The sequence below is a fragment of the Gorilla gorilla genome, chromosome 1 (genome assembly GCF_029281585.2).
Source record: "Gorilla gorilla gorilla isolate KB3781 chromosome 1, NHGRI_mGorGor1-v2.1_pri, whole genome shotgun sequence".
NCBI lineage: Eukaryota > Metazoa > Chordata > Mammalia > Primates > Hominidae > Gorilla > Gorilla gorilla.
The window spans coordinates 42,273,963-42,291,687 of NC_073224.2; the positions used below are offsets into that span (position 1 = coordinate 42,273,963).

The 17,725-nt window shown below is 42.0% G+C and overlaps 1 protein-coding gene and 1 pseudogene across 1 annotated transcript in view; one reads left to right on the forward strand and one right to left on the reverse strand.

Moving 5' to 3' along the window:
* The window catches only part of PTPN14 (protein tyrosine phosphatase non-receptor type 14), a 202,709-nt gene that overhangs the window by 15,593 nt on the left and 169,391 nt on the right, over positions 1–17,725 (forward strand). The gene's annotated exons all lie outside the window — the stretch shown is intronic.
* Positions 2,742–4,020, reverse strand: LOC115930806 (keratin, type I cytoskeletal 18-like; annotated as a pseudogene).

Consider the following 17,725-nt stretch of genomic DNA (forward strand, 5'->3'; position numbering starts at 1 on the left):
CTCCTGGCCCCAAGTGATCTCTCCCACCCCCACCCCACCCCCGCCTTGGCCTTCCAAAATTCTGGGATTATAGGTGTGAGCTACTGTACCTGGCCTTTTTTTGTTGTTGTTATTATTGAAAGTATGCACATTTTACATTTCTTGCTATCGCATAGAAGATGATAGTGAAAATGATTCACATTAATAATTTTTTTGCTGTTGAATTTATTTTAGGATTAATTATGAGTGAGATTGATATAGTGAACATTTTTGTGATTCTTGAATCATACAGATGCAATGGAATTTCTAATGTAGGTCATAAAGATAAATTCAGTGGTAACACAGCTTTACCCTCATATAGGTGAGGGTCTGTCTTTGAGATCTTGCTTTCATACAATGTTTGATGACAAGGAAGTGGATTATCTCAGCAAATCCTTTTTTTTTTTTTTTGAGATGGAGTCTTGCTCTGTTGCCCAGACTGGAGTGCAATGGCATGATCTCGGCTCACTGCAACCTCCGCTTCCCAGGTTCAAGCAATTCTCCTGCCTCAACCTCCTAAGTAGCTGGGATTACCGGCATGCGCCACCAGGCCCGGCTAATTTTTGTATTTTTTAGTAGAGATGGGGTTTCACTATATTGGCCAGGCTGGTCTCCAATTTCTGACGTCAGGTGATCTGCCCTCCTCAGCCTCCCAAAGTGCTGGGATTACAGGTGTGAGCCACCATGCCCAGCCCAGCAAACACTTTCTTCTAACTCTTGCTTTTGTCTGTTTTTTACAGTTGCCTTCTTTATAATCTGACAAAAGAATTGTTGAACCCTAAATCGTACATGTGAAAGGTTGAATAATAACCTTTGCACTAGATTTACTTTTGCGATAAGTGTTCACTAATCTTTATGTCATTGAAGCAGACAAAGTGTGTTGGATAGAAATATTTCTGTTATGAATATGGTATGTACAGAATTGTTCAAAAATATATTTATAAAGAGGTAGCATCTAAATGAGAATGAAAAGATGTGGCGATATAGATGTAGGTGCAGATGAAGTATAAACAGATACTTCATTGACAAAAATAATTATAAATGATTATATCATTTTCAGTTAATTTCTGGTACTCATTGGCTTGCCTTATATCGATCTCTTTTGTGTCTACCTATTTTTTATTTACTTTTTCATGACCTTTTTTCAAATATATGTTTGCTATATCCACTACTATATAACTTGTCATGTTTTGATGACAAGTTATTGTCATCAAAGAGTGGTAGTGTAATGAGAAGCATGTAACGGCGTTGAAAGCTGTTGTGCGAGGGGATGGTGAATAGGTTGTCTCTTCACATCCCATTGGCCAAAGTATATCACATGACCAAGCCAAGCCTCACTGGGTTGAGGACTTCCACTCATCCCACATGATTCCCAGGCAAGTCACAGGGAACTGGATGGGATATCTTATAGGAAGGGAGCAAAGATTCGGGATCAATAATTCCGTCTTTTATTTATTTATTTATTTTTTTGAGATGGAGTCTTGCTTTGTTGCCTAGGCTGGAGTGCAGTGGCGCGGTCTCGGCTCACTGCAAGCTCCACCTCCCGCGTTCACGCCATTCTCCTGCCTCAGCCTCCCAAGTAGCTGGGACCACAGGCACCCACCACCACGCCCGGCTAATTTTTTGTATTTTTAGTAGAGACGGGGTTTCACCGTGTTAGCCAGGATGGTCTCGATCTCCTGACCTCGTGATCCGCCCGCCTCGGCTTCCCAAAGTGCTGGGATTACAGGCTTGAGCCACCGCACCCGGCCAATAACGTCTTTTATTATACCATGATTGGTTATTTAACCATTCTCTTGTGGCTTGATACTCAGATTTTCCCCAATTTTAACTATTACAAAAAGCATCATTATAAACATAGATGAACAAATTACATTTATTTTACCTGGAGAGTATTTCATTAGGGTTTAGTTTCCAAGGTAGGTTCTGTGGGTTAGAGGCAAGAATTGCTTGTAGATCTTGTTACATATGGCCAGATTGCTCCCTGGAAAAACTATCAGCTTATAGCACCATCATCAATCTTTAAGTTTACAACTTTCCTCACATCCTGCTAGTGCTGGGTTTTGAAATTTTCATTTTGTTGATTTCATAATTGCTTACCATTTAATTTTTGTAATTACGAATGATGGTATTTAAAAAATATTTAGAACTAATTCTATAGTTACTGATCTGTTACATTGAGTAAAACAAGAGCCACTTATAATTTTCTTACCTTGTTTTGAAAGTCATTAAAAAATACAAAAAAAACCTCATTTTCATCCTCCTTGTTTTCTTGGCCCCATATTTTTCTCAGTATACTACTTTTTTTTTTCTTTTTCTTTTTCTTTCTTTCTTTCTTTTTTTTTTTTTTGTTTTTTGAGACGGAGTCTCACTCTGTCGCCCAGGCTGGAGTGCAGTGGGACAATCTCGGCTCACTGCAAGCTCCGCCTCCCGGGTTCACGCCATTCTCTCGCCTCAGTCTCCAGAGTATTTGGGACTACAGGCGCCCGCCACCACGCCCGGCTAATTTTTTGTTTTTGTATTTTTAGTAGAGATGGGGTTTCACCGTGTTAGCCAGGATGGTCTTGATTTCCTGACCTCGTGATCCGCCCGCCTCGGCCTCCCAAAGTGCTGGGATTACAGGCGTGAGCCACCGCACCCAGCCTTTTTTTTTTTTTTTTATTTAAACCGCTGAACTTTTTATCGGCCTCCTGCTTCCCAAAGGGTACCCTGCTTCTGCTGGCTTAATGTCTCAGAACTTTAGTGTCGTTGGACTGAGACACCACTTTGCCACTCACTTTGCGGCAGGTGGTGGTCTTTTGAATGGTTTGCATGGAGTTGCTGCTGTCCATCACCAAGATTGAAGATTGAAGTCCTCACCGTCTGCCAGCAGGCAGCGGTAGGTGGTGATCCTAGCCTCCGGCTTGACCTTGATGTTCAGCAGGGCCTCGCACTCCTGGGCTTGGTGTTGCGCCTCTTCCTGGGTCTGGGCCAGCCCTGACGCCAGGTGCAGCAGGATCCCGTTGAGCTGCTCCATCTGCAGGGTGTAGCGGACCTCCACCTCCCTCAGGCTGTTCTCCAAGCTGGCCTTCAGATTTTTCATGGAGTCCAGGTCGATCTCCAAGGACTGGACCGTACGTCCCAGCTCCGTGAGCGTCATCTCAGCAGCTCCAGCCTCGGCGGACTGCGTGGTGACCACTGTGGTGCTCTCCTCAATCCGCTCAGACCAGCAATTGTCCAGCTCCTCTCGGTTCTTCCGAACCAGCTCGTCATATTGGGCCCAGATGTCTGCCATGATCGTGGCGAGGTCCTGAGATTTGGGGGCATCTACCTCCATGGTCAACCCAGAGCTGGCAATCTGGGCTTGTAGGCCTTTTAGTTCATCTTTGTGGTTCCTCATGAAGAGCAGCTCCTCCTTGAGAGCCTCGATCTCTGTCTCCAGCTGTGGCCAAGTGACATTGGTGTCATCAGTGACCTTGCAGAGCCCATAATGCTGCTCTCCACAGACTGGCGCCTGAGAGTCTGTCTCATACTTGACTCTAAAGTCATCAGTAGTAGCAAGATGGGCATTGTCAATCTGCAGAACGATGCAGGCATTGTCCACAGTATTTGCTAAGATCTGAGCCCTCAGGTCCTCGATGGTCTTGAAGTAATGGCCCCCAGTCTCTGACCTGGGGTCCCTTCTTCTCCAGGTGCTCCCAGATTTTGCTCTCAGCCTCCAGTTCTCGATCTCCAGGCTCCTCAGTCTGTCCAGGTAGGAGGCCAGGTGGTCTTTCAGGCTTTGCATGGTCTCCTTCTCGTTCTGGATGCCTCCTATTCCTGCCAGGCCCCCAGCCATCCCTGCGGCCAGGCCCCGGGACCCCAAGCCATCCCAGAAGCTGGTGGAGCAGGACACGGAGATCTGGAAACCAGAGCCCCTGGCACGTGCATAGGCTCTGGCCATGCTGTTGACCAGCTGGGCGGCTGGACAGAGCCCAGGGACCAGTAATTGGTGGAGAAGTTGGAGCAAGTAGTGAAACTCATGCTGTCTGGGGAGGAGAGCGAGAGGACAGGACCCAGGCTTTGCCGACGACCTCAGTATACTACTACTTCAATACATATTTATTCTGACATTAAAATAAGACAGTGAAAAAGTAAAAACAAAACATACTTGATACAAGGTTTTATAACTCTTATCTCAATCAAATCATAGTAATTATCACTACAGAATTGAACAAGTGGTCAGACCTGCTCAGATTGCTGAGTTTTGTTTCATATTTTAAAGTCTTAGGAGGGAATTTATTTATTGCCCTGTTGCCTAATATTGGATGGCTTTAATTCCATGGTTTTCAGAATTGCCTATTGCCATATGGTTTACATACAAAATACCACCTGAAACATAACAACGGGTCTTTCCTACAGCTTTTCCCCCACAAACTGTAAATGAAAACTTTTTATTACTGACTGTATCCTCTCATTTGGTTTAACTTACAAGTGTCATGTTGCCTGCTGTTACACTTGTCTTTGGCGTCTGCTCAGAAATAATGGTGTCTAGACAGACCCATAAATATCCTGGGTTATAGTTCCTCATTTAAGGCTCTGAGACTTCACAGCAGGGGCAAGAAGACTTGCAGGGCAGATACGAGAATTCTTCAGGCCACTCAATTCAGAGTCCATTGGCAGAATAGGCAGAGAATGTGTGTGTGTGTGTGTGTGTGTGTGTGTGTGTGTGTGTGTGTGTGTTAGGCTGGGTTGTAGATATGGGTTTTGGAAATGATAGTTGGGTCTTGAAACTACTATTGGAGTGCAAATGCCTCCTCCCTCATTTGGCGGAGAAACGTCAAAAATCCTTAGAACGGAAGAATCCATTCTCTTTATTTTGGGACACAGCCTGGTAAAACTTGTAAGAAATTATTACAGCTCTGTGGGAAGCAAGTGCAAATGTGGGAGAAGCAAGTTGATGTGTGAAGCAGACATCAGTGTGTGAACCAGAGTTTATTTGAACAGTAGTAGTTGCTGGTGGCAGAATGTTAAAAATGTGAGTATTAACAGTATTAATGATGTGACTATTAAGACTTGGATTAGTGTTGAAGAAATGTGAACTTGAATAGATTTGCTGTGAAAGTCTTCGGATTTTTTTTCCTGGAATGGATTTTATTTCAATTTCAGTTCATTTTATATGAGTCTCCCTGGAATTCATTGCAAATTTCTTTTGAAAGGTAAGGACCCATTTGTTTATGAAGTTTTGATTTTTTAGGAGGTAAATATTTGAGGAAAAGTTGGTACTGAGGTTCAGAGTAAATGGGAATGAGGATGTTTTATATTAATATAGAAGTTAAGTAGTTACAGAGTAAAAGCTTTTAAAAATTAGTGCAGTAAAATAGGGTGCTTGTTTATATTGAATTGTTAGATATCTTGGCTGAATTTATAAAAAGAAGGTTACTACTGAACTCTTAAAGGTTATCGTGCTCATCGTAAATATTTTCGTAAACTGCTAATAGTTTTGACAACAAAAGGAGTGCTTATCTTTGGAATATATTCTCCTTCACTGAATTATTTATTTTGGAAGAGTTGAGGCTAAGGGTGTAAAATATATTATAGGGCCAGGCATCATGGTGCACGCCTGTGATCCCAGCACTTAGGGAGGTCAATGTGGGTGGATTGCTTGAGCCCAGGAGTTCGAGACCAGCCTGGGCAACATGGTGAAACCCCGTCTCTACAAAAAATACAAAAAGTAGCCAGGCATGGTGGTGCACCCCTGTAGTCCCAGCTTCTTTGGAGACTGAGGTGGGAGGATTGCTTGAGCCTTGGAGGCAGAGGTTGCTGTAAGCTGAGATCCTACCACTGATGCACACCAGCCTGGGTGACCGAAGGAGACCCTGTCTCAAAAAAAAAAAAGAAAAGAAAAGAAAAAAAGAAAGTATTATAGATTTTTAGAGCTTTTTGGTTAGGGGTTGATCACTTATGGGACCCTGCACTGTGTTGCCCCCAAAGAGTTAGTGTTACCATGTTCACTCCCTAATACTTTCTCCTTTCTCTTGTATTTTCCTTCCATTCCTTTTTTCTTCCCTCCTAGCCTGAATGTTGGCCTACCAGTGAAATCTGCTTATGGCCTAACCTGATGGGTAATTAACAGACAATATGTTGTAGTTGCTGACCTAAGAAGGCCTGTGACTATTAGTCTGTTTTAACATACCTGCATCTATGAGGTATCTGTAGTCAGCTCTGTTTTTCTTAAGTAGAGGTTTATCCATTACCAACAGTGAATGTTCAATGCAAGGAATAGCTTTTTAAAACATATGGCAAATTTGTGGTTCTTTACAATCCATTGTCATATAGTGGTTAGTATTTTTTTTTTTTTTTTGAGACACACTCTTTCGCCCAGGCTAGAGTGCAGTGGTGCCACTTCGGCTCACTGCAACCTCCACCTCCCAAGTTCAAGCAATTCTCATGCTTCAGCCTTCCAAGTAGTTGAGACTACAGGCATGTGCCACCATGCCCGGCTAATTTTTATATTCTTAGTAGAGATGGGGTTTTGCCATGTTGGCCAGGCTGGTCTCAAACTCCTGGCGTCAAGTGATCTGCCCGCCTCAGTCTCCCAAAGTGCTGGGACTACAGGCATGAGCCACTGTCCCCAGCACATGTTTGTTGATGTCCACAAGTTGTTAGAGGTTGTTTATAAGGAGGATGGTGGCCAAAACTGTGTTAATTTCTCCCGTGTCTCTGTAGAAGGAAAACCTGTGCAGCACGCTCTATTTTGCTAGTGTACTCAGTTGTCAAATAGATAGCCAACTTGTGTGTGACCAATCGTCTTTTCTCCTTCACTCTGCTGCTTTGAAGACCTTGGTCTCTGAAACACATACTTTTGGTCAGGTATCTATGACCGTAGGGATTAGGACCCATCTTCTTGACTTTTTTTTGGCAGAGAGACAGTGTCTCACTCTGTCATGCCCAGGCTAGAGTATAGTGGTGTGATCACAGTTCACTGCAGCCTCAAACTCCTGGGCTTAAGTGATCCTCCCACCTCAGCTTCCTGTGTATCTGGGGCTACAGGCATGCGCCACCACACACAGCTAAATTTTTTAATTTTAATTTTTTTTTTTTGGTAGAGATGAAGATCTTGCTATATCCCCAGGCTGGTCTCAAACTCCTGGCTTCAAGTAATTTTCCCACCTTGGCCTCCCAAAGTCTTAGAACTACAGGTGTGAGCCACCATACCCGGCCCCATCTTCTTGACTTACATAGGCTGTGGGTATCATCAAGCTAAAGCCCATTTTTTAAAACAACCATACCTCAATTATTATTATTATTATTTTTTTAAGATGGAGTCTTGCTCTGTCACCCAGGCTGGAGTGCAGTGGCACGATCTCGGCTCACTGCAACCCCCACCTCCCAGATTTAAGTGTTTCTTGTGCCTCAGTCTCCTGAGTAGCTGGGATTATAGGCATATACCACCACGCCTGGCTAATTTTTGTATTTTTAGTAGAGACGGAGTTTCACCATATTGGCCAAGCTGGTCTTGAACTCCTGACCTCCAGTGATCCGCCCACCTCGGCCTCCCAAAGTGTTGGCATTAGAGGCGTGAGCCACTGCGCCCAGCCGCCATACCTCAGTTCTTAAAGTATCTCAAGAATATTAAAACCAATTACCCTACCACTCAAGTATATCCACTGTGTTTTTATATATTATTTCTAAACTTTCTATTCATTATATAACTGTAATCATGTCATATATTTAGAATAATAGTCACATAGAGCAATATATTGTGAGAATACTTTTTCTGCTTTTCTTCCCATTTATCTTTTTAGTCACACTTTTCTCTGTTGCGACGTATTCTTAATATACTTATAATGTTAATGGATGTATAGCTCATTAAGTAGTATGTTATAATTAACAATTTCCATTTGTTGACTATTTATTTCCAGGTGTTTGTTTGGCTACTATAAATAAAATACCACTAACGTCTTTGTACATATAGTGTCTTTTTTTCTTTCCAGTTATTCCTTTGGGTTGAATTCCCAGGAGTAGGTTTAATGCATGAAATAAAATAACATATACATTTTTATGTTCTTTGTTGCCAAAACTTCTCTTCCAAGGATTGCCCAGTTTACATACTGCCAGATTTTATAATTTGTAAGGCTGTATTTAGTCACTGTTTTGTTTTATACATGAATATTAAATATTTATTAAGATATCGATGACTTAAAGTTAGAGTGTCTTATTGCAATATTGATCCTTGGTAGGTGCTCAGTAACTTTTGACTTTAGAGAGAAGTGACTTTAGAGAGAAGCTGTCGAGAGAAGTGCTTATCAGTGTTACTATTTTCAATATTGTAACCATTCTTCTTTCTGTGTATCTTACTGATGCTTAAACGTTCCTTACAGACTTTTAGTAAAAAAGCTATGAAGAGAAAAACATTTTAAAACCACCAGACTGCATTTGGCTGATAGGCTGCAAGTTCAGCTTACCTACTTTCTCTACCACCTTATAGATTTTTCTACTTCATTGTGTTTGACTAGGCATGTGTTCCTCAGCATACATTTCTGCCTTAGTCTGAGATCCAGTCCATGTTTTAGCCACATGACCGTTCAGAATCTTGGAAGCAAGAGGAAACACTGTTATGTCAATAGAAGTTTTTGGTTAATAGAAAGGAATGCTAAAAAAGAAATTATTAAAAAATATATAATTAATTTTTAGAGAAGACTGAAATAGCAGTGGAATTACTGATGCATGCTTCAAGCCTATCCTCCTTTCATTATAATGGTTAGGGTGATTAAATCCCTTTATTCAGAATTTTTGAATTCTGAAGTGATTTCCCCAGATACTAGGCCTTTTGGGTTAAGAATGAGCTGAGTCCTCTTGAGAATTAGGGCTTCGCAGTATAAATTTCTAAGTTGGCATTGGTTACTCCTGATCGAATGCATAAGATCAAGTTCTAGAACAGGGAGAGCGAAAGTATAGACCCAATATATTCTGTAGAAACCTCTGCCTGCACGCAGACAGAAACCTACAAATGTCCTTTACCATCTGGTCTAATGTGTATGTCTTGACTGGAGCTTTCCTCTGCAGAAGGTGGGGGCTTTCCTGCCAAGGCTCTGAGATCTGCACCTTCTTGCCTTATCACTTTCTCTTTTTTTTTTTTTTTTTTTTTTTTTTGGAGACGGAGTTTTGCTCTTGTTGCCCAGGCTGGAGTGCAATGATGTGATCTCGGCTCATCGCAACCTCTGTCTCCCGGGTTCAAGTGATTCTCCTGACTCAGCCTCCCCAGTAGCTGGGATTACAGGCATGTGTCACCATGCCCAGCTAATTTTATATTTTTAGTAGAGACAGGGTTTCTCAATGTTGGTCAGGCTGGTCTCAAACTGCCAACCTCAGGTGATCCGCCCACGTTGGCCTCCCAAAGTGCTGGGATTACAGGCATGAGCCACCGTGCCCGGCCCACCTGCTCTCTTTACCACTTCATGACTTTCTTTCCTCTCCTCTGGTTTTCTAATTTTTCCTCTTTTCTGTCTCATCACTTCTTCCACACATCTCAAACCTAAACTAAACCTGGATTTTTCAAACACTGATAATCAGAATGCCTCTTCTTCTCTGCTATGTTTGGGCCAGTCAGTACTTGGATGTAATCTTGGGTTCCTTTCATTGCTGTGGTTGTGGTGATCTAAGAACCGTTTTTTTTTTTTTTTCTACCAGAGCTATCTCTCTTTTTCTATTTTTTTTTTTCTTTTAACCATCTGGGGACCTTGAGTCCTTACTTAACAGATTCTAAGGGTAGTCAGTCTCCTTGGAGTGTATATTTTATTGGCAATTGAATATATTCAAATGGCATTTTTCCTTTAATTCCTATCTGACCTTTAGAAAATCAGATAGTGACTTTTGGAATGGTATTTGAATTACTGTTGGTATGTGTATACTCTGACTCCAAATTAATGTTAGTCACTTTATTGTCTAAAAACGCTACCCAGGCACCATTAGAAGTGACTCTAGCTTGGCCGGGCGTGGTGGCTCACACCTGTAATCCCAGCACTTTGGGAGGTGGAAGCAGGCGGATCACCTGAAGTCAGGAGTTCAAGACCAGCCTGGCCAACATAGTGAAAACCCCTGTCTATTAAAAATATAAAAATTAGCTGGGCGTGGTGGTGTGCGCCTGTAATCCCAGCTACCCAGGAGGCTGAGGCAGGAGAATCGCTGGAACCCAGGAGACAGGGGCTGCAGCGAGCTGAGATCATGCCACTGCACTCCAGCCTGGGTGACAGCACAAGCCTCTGTCTTAAAAAAAAAAAAAAAAGGTTGACTCTAGCTTGTTCCTTGAGAGTCCCTTAGGCCATGTAAGATGAAACTACTCTGGGCAGATGTGTAACGGGCCAAGTCCATTTTGAATTTTTGCACCTCCTCCTACCATCCCCCATCCTCACCCATGTGGTCTAGTGGAAAGTGCACGCCTGTGGAATTTCAGAAACCTGAGTCCCAAGTCACTAATTAGCTATTTTGGTTTTAGGCAAGTTACTTAGCCACCCATGACTCAGTTTCTTTGTCTTTGTTGACTTAGTTGATCTATTAGAATATGATTCCTAAGCTTCCCAGCTGAACACCTCTGTACATATTCATGAATTCTATAAAACTTTTTGTTTTAACTCTGTGGTTGAATTTGCGGTCAGAGTGAAAGAGGAAACTTCTGTGCTGTGTACTCTTCAGAAGAAACTAGTTGCCAGGTTTGTTTTTGTCCAGGAAAGATTCAAGTAGCAAATTTAAATAGTAAATTTAAACTTTTGTTTTGCAGTGATAATTCATGTTATTTGAATGATCTTAGCATTCGCAGCTGACCCTTCCCATGAGAAATGGGACTATAACGTATGCAGTATACTTGTTTTTACATTTGTTTACATTACAATTAATTTTGTTTGGATACATTTTCAGAGGTTCACCAGGGTTGTTGGGATCATTTTAGAAAAGTGTCCCGTCAGAGGTTGGAAGTGGTTGGGGTAAGAGGTTTAGTAGAATTTAGCCGAAGTTTTGCTCCACTGTGGAAAAAGATACATATTCTGTTGTACCTCCACTGCCCTCTGCAAAATGTTGCCTTCTGTCACAGTGCTGGCATCGACTTCTGAATCTTTGCAGAGATTTAGTGCTGATTCTGTGTAGTTCTTGAAAGTGTTTGTGGGACTGCTATATGTTACATATATACCTCCTTGGCCTCTCCTGAGCTGTGGTTTGCTTCCTTTTGGGAATTGCAACATGATCTCCAGGGTTTTGGGTTTCCTGACACCCTCCATGGCAGATTCCTTTATAGTGTACACTTACTATATTAATTTGTTTTGAAAGTTTCATAACTTATTTTGAAATAATTTGAGACACTTGGGGTGTTTCAAATTCTGGGCTGGAAATCTCTAGAGAACAGGATGTGATAGACAAGAGAGAGAAGAGAAGATTAGGAGGTGGGTGAAGGATTTTGAAATAGGGAGCCATAGCTGATACATTAGAGGTTGCTGGAGAGGAGCATAGTCTGAAAAAATAAATTTCACAGGAGATACGTTGTCTTTCCATTGATCCTATTATATTTTGAATCCTTCTCCACCCGCCCCCTCCCGCCTTTTTTTTTTTTTAAGAGATAGGGTCTCTCTTTGTTGTCCAGGCTGGAATGCAGTGGCACGATCATAGCCCACTGCAGCCTTGACCTCCTGGGCTCAAGGGATCCTCTTGCCTCAGCCTTCCAAGGAGCTGGGACTACAGGTGTGCAGCATCCTGCCTAGCTAATTTTTACATTTTTGTTAGAGACAGAGTCTTGTTTTTTTGCCCAGGCTGGTCTTGAACTCCTGGACTCAAGCAGTCCTACTGCCTCAGCCTCCCAAGTAGCTGGGATTACAGGCATGAGCCACCATGCCCAGCCCTCTTCACTTTTACTGCCTTGATATGTGCATACTGTTTCCTTTTCTAGGCCTACTTCATATAGAAGTAGTTTCAAAAACTTGTAAATCAGCTTGCAATGAGGAATTGATTTTCTTATAGAACGATGTGAAAATTGGTGCTTTAGTTCTCAGCTGTCTGGCAAAAGCCTTCTTGCCTCTTATGTAGCATACTATAGAATCTAGTCAGCCAGACATGGTGGCTCATGCCTGTAATCCCAGCACTTTGGGAGGCCGAGACAGGTAGATCACCCGAGGTGAGGAGTTTGAGACCAGCCTGGCCAACATGGTGAAACCCTGCCTCTACTAAAAATACAAAAATTAGCCAGGCGTGTTGGTGCATGGCTATAATCCCAGCTACTTGGGAGGCTGAGGCAGGAGAACCACTTGAACCCAGGAGGCAGAGGTTGCAGAGAGCCGAGATTGTACCACTGCACTCCAGCCTGGGTGACAGAGCAAGATTCTATCTCAAAAAAAAAAAAGAATCTGATTACTCTCAAATACTATTTCAGTGCAAAAATAGATTCCTAGCCCCAGTGTTCAGTGACAGGAACTCAAGGATCCTGGTCAGCCACAGCAGGAGGAGGAGGGACTCCAGGCTTTGTGGTGGTGGCCAGTACTCCTGGGGCCAGCAGCCCGGATACCTCCGGAAGTGGGGTCACTGAAACTGCACTCAGGGCCCCTCGTTGTCAAATCTGTGGTTGCTTAACACGGGGGTATGTTCTGAGAATTGACTTATTAGGCAATTTAGTCGTTGAGCAAACATTATAGAATATATTTACACAAACCTAGATGGTAGAGCCTACTACACACCTAGGCTAGATGGTGTAGCCTGTTGCTTCTAGGCTACAGACCTGTATAGCATGTTACTGTACTGAATACTGTAGACAGCTGTAACATAATGGTAAGTATCTGTGTATCGAAACATAGAGCACAGTAAAAATATGGTATTATAATCTTCTGGGGCTACTGTCGTGTATGTGGTCCGTCATTAATTGAGATGTCATGCAGTGCATGACAGATTGCTCTGGGTTCATTCTTGGTTAGGAAGGACTTCCAGTAAGAGGTATATAAGAAAAATGGGATGATATGGGGATATGTGGGGAAGTGGATGTGTTTCTGCGAGAGACTGTGTTGACCTCGGGATGCCAGGTTCAAGGGCACTGCCTCTATAAAGATGGATCTGACCTGTCCTTGTAGATCCTATATTGTGACAATGTAAGGATTGTCCAAGGATGAATAGCACATTAATCTCCCATAACCTTAGGTGCCTCACTAAGTATGATTAAGTCTTAGGAGTGAGAATAATTTTCATTATTTTGGTCTGTAGTCAGCTTCTGATCACCACCACAATTTCAAAAGGTCTCGATTTAGTGTTTCCCTGCTTCTGAATAGGCCGAGTGACTGCCTTCTTTCTCCTCAGTCTTATGTTGCCAGCATTTTAAATGTAATTGATATCACCTGCAATTTTATGCCGTCTTAAACAAGGAGTTGCCCACATTAAGTCATTTAAAACACCATGGCATTTATTTTCACAATTGGTTGTCTTTTGTTTATAAGTAAAGCTTTTACTGCTTGCGGTCTTTATTTTTGCCGTCTGGTGGTCTTCAGTTTCACTTTTCTTGTCCTTTATTTAAAATGGCCTTGAATTGGTTAACTGCACTTCTCAGCAACCTCCTCCACTTACCACCATTTGGTGTAGGCTCAATGAATGTTAACTGTTTTTTACGCTGGTTTAAACTGAATATAATTAGGACAGCGAATTTGTTTCAGAACCTGATGGAAAACAGGTATTGCATATATATTTAGTGGTTACGTTCTGCGGGCTTGGATGTTTGTATCCTGCTTGTTCCTTTTCTGAACACAGATAGTTAGTTGAATTAGCTATTTGTTGACTGGCCATTTTGCAAGTTACTGTTTTTGAAAACAAGATATTAATTTAATCGAAGCTTACTTTGGTAGTGATTGTACCAACTTCCAAACTTGCCGTAGGTTTCCATATTCCATTGAAGCTACTTTTGATCCTTAAGATGCTACATTACTGGTATGAAATCTCTCATAGTTGTGGGGAAAAGATGATATAAGAAGCTTCAGGCCGGACATAGTGGCTCACACCTGTAATCTCGGCACTTTGGGAGGCTGAGGTGGGCAGATCACTTGAGGCCAGGAGTTCAAGATCAGCCTGGCCAACATGGCGAAACTCTGTCTCTACTAAAAATACAAAAATTAGCCGGGTGTGATGGTGCACACCTCTAATTCCAGCTACTAGGGAGGCTGAGGCAGGAGAACTGCTTGAACCTGGGAAGTGGAGGTTGCAGTGAGCCGAGATTGTGCCACTGCATTCCAGCCTGGGCAACAGAGTGAGACTCCATCTCAAAAAAAAAAAAAGAAGCTCCAGATTTATATGTTGTTGCAGATTAAGTAAAAAAAAAAAAAAAACAAAAATCTTATGAAACATGGTTTTAGGTACCTTCTGACAAACAACTGGGGGATGTGCTGCATCAGTTCTGCCCATACTTTTCCTAACTGCGTATTTTCCTACCTTTAGTCGTTTTTCTTATTGAACTCTTCTAGTTCTTTTGTTCGTGTGTGTGTGTGTGTGTGGGGGGGGGGGGGGGTGTGTGTTTTGAGATGGAGCTTCGCTCTTGTTGCCCAAGCTGGAATGCAGTGGCGCTATCTCGGCTCACTGCAACCTCCATCTCCCTGGTTCAGGCGGTTCTTCTGTCTCAGCCTCCTGAGTAGCTGGGATTACAGGCGCAAGCCATCACGCCCACCTAATTTTTTGTATTTTTTAGTAGAAATGGGGTTTCACCATGTTAGCCAGGCTGGTTTCAAACTCCTGACCTCAGGTGATCCACCCATTTTGGTGTCCCAAAGTGCTGGGATTGCAGGCGTGAGCCACCACGCCTGGCCGTTCTTTCTTGTTTCTGTTTGTTTATACTGTCACATTTAGTATTTATACATCTTTTTCTCTCAAGGAAGGGATCTGCTGTTTTAATTGGATGATTATATCAGAGGGCTCTTTTCTATACCTTAGCTAGAGCAGGTAGCTGAGAAGTCCTTTTTGCCATTAACTAAGGGGCTGTCAAGTACTTTATGAAAACAGCATACTCGTGTATGCATTTATATGAGAAATATTTTTATAAAGCGATTAACATGCCATGTGGGCCATGGATCTCTCACTGATTCATGTGTTTTCAAGAAAACATGTTTTTATTTTTTAAATTGCATTGAGCTTCCTTTAAAAAAACTGTTATTTCTCCAAAGATAAATTTCATTTTCTACTTAGGAAAACAGATGACTCTTTTTCCCTCAAATGCCTTCTGTGAAATGACATGTGGAGCTGTTAGGCATTGTGAATCTGTATTATTTACCCCAGTGTTACAGAAAGAAGGAAGGCAATTTTAGCTTCTTTAAAGAGACACTGGCCTGGGGTAAATAACAATTTAGTCCAGGTGGGTAGAAAAGAATGCTTATGACATTCTTTTCATCAGCTCCATGTGTAACCTCCAAGCAGGAGGTCAGGCAGTAAAACATTTGAGTGAACTGGTGAAATGTTTTGTATTTATTTACAAGGCACTTAATCACAAGACTGATCCCAATAAACTCAACAAGTCAGAGTGATGGAGGAAAGTATATGGTGCATGCAGAACAGTAAAAGCGGGGACTGGAGGGGGGCCTGTAGATTGCATTTAGCCTGCTCCTCTCTTCCCACCGTGGAGAGATGACCATCAGTGCAGTGGTTATGGGTGAGTTTGATGAGGAATGTAATGAGCCTCTTTCTGTTCCCACCTGCTGCTGAACTACTTGACATTTTCTTTTAGATTCCAGGCATCCTGAAGTATTTAAATTCTGTTTTGCAGAATTCTTCATTCTTTTTGTGTAACTTTCTTGAATCAAAACTTCTGTTCCACCATTCTTAGTGTTGTATCTGTTATGCTGGAGTTGATGACTTGATTCCATTGCTTACCACAGTCTAATTTAAAACAAAAGCATTCTAAAACCTTCTCAGTTTCGTCATTTTTATTGTTACTATATATTTATTGGTTTAGATGTAGTTTGTAGAGAATCAAAAGAAAAGAGGACAGTTTCTTTGGATAAGACGTTCATAACCTTTTCTCCTCAGGAAAGCCTGCCACATAGTAAGCTCTGGGGTCAGTAGTCATTGCCGGCTTAGCTGTTGTTCATTTTCTCATTGCATCTCTACCAAATGATGGACAGACAGACTGATTCGTACCTGACTGTCCTGCATATATATATATATATATATATATATATATATATATATATATTGTTTTTTTTTTTTTTTTTGAGACAGGGTTTTGCTCTGTCACTCAGGCTGGAGTGCAGTGGCACGATCATAGCTTACTGCGGCCTTGAACCCTGCGGGCTCAAGGGATCCTCCCACCTCACCCTCCCAAGTAGCTGGTACTATAGGTGCTAGCCACCATGCCGAGCTAATTTTTTATTTTTTGTAGAGACAGAACTTTCTTTGTTGCCCAGGTGGTTTTGAACTCCTGCACTAAAGCCATCCGCCCCCCTTGGCCTCCCAAAGTGCTAGGATGACAAGCATGAGCCACGACACCCAGCCTGCTTGCTTATATTTTGAATAAAAGATTTCATGGGGTGGGAGGGTTAAAACTCTTTGTGAATATTAATAATCCAGATTAATTTGAAAGAACTTTCATGTAATATGCTACTCAAAAAACAGTATATGCAAGCGATTATCTCTATCACCTAGCAGAAGGCTAGGCAGGATTGGTTTAACAAGTAAATAAGAATAATTTAGTGTTAGCCTGCTATACAAATAAGAGTGCTTTAGTATCTGAAACTGTCCCTGGAATGTATCAATGTATATTAGGAAGTTACTTCAGTATATTATGGACCAGCAAGCATTATTGAGAACTCACTGTGTTGCAAGTTTGGGGCAGTAACTCTGAAAATAAATAAGGTGCTTCTAGTTGGAGATGGGGGTGGGGGAACAGACTCAATCAGATCATTTTTGGAGTGGTGAGGGCTTTGATACAGGAATGCAATGCTGTATAAAGGTGCTTCCCTCTTGATTGTTGAGTTTTGTTTTGTTTTGTTTTTTGAGACAGAGTCTTGCTCTGTCACCCAGGCTGGAGTGTGGTGTCATGATCTCAGCTCACTGCAACCTCCATCTCCCAGGTTCAAGCAATTCTCCTCCCTCAGCCTCCCAAGTAGCTGGGATTACAGGTGCCCACCACCACGCCTGGCTGATTTTTGTATTTTTAGTGGAGGTGGGGTTTCACCATGTTGGCCAGGCTGGTCTTGAACTCCTGACCTCAGGTGATCGGCTTGCCTTGGACTCCCAAAGTGCTAGGATTACAGGCATGAGCTGCTGTGCCTGGCCTGTTTCGTTTTGTTCTTTTTAATTAAAGGCAATGATCAAATTATCTAGGAAATTAGTTTAAAGCCAACATACCTAAAATATAGAACAGAACACAAGGCAGATATTCTTAGGACATTCCTCAAACTAACATTTATTTATCTTGCTGCCTGAACATAAAGACTTTTTTTGGGGTAGCGTAGTTACTTAATTTTACCTCTTTTTTTGTTTCAGTTTAGCTGAATATAACTTTATCTAAAATAAAGTGAATAGCTGTTGTATTTAGAAGTAGCACAAATAATAGGGTAACTGTACCCCTTCCTTGTTCTGTCCCACTTGCACCCAGCCAACCCATCTGCCCAGTGGGATTTTAAATGGTTTCAGTCCTTGGGCTCAACAGAACCCAGAGGAAGTTCATTTTTGAAGTCTCATCCTCTCTGTATGAATAAATTCCTTGGTCATTATCTACTGTTTTTCATTCTTTGTGAAATAGATC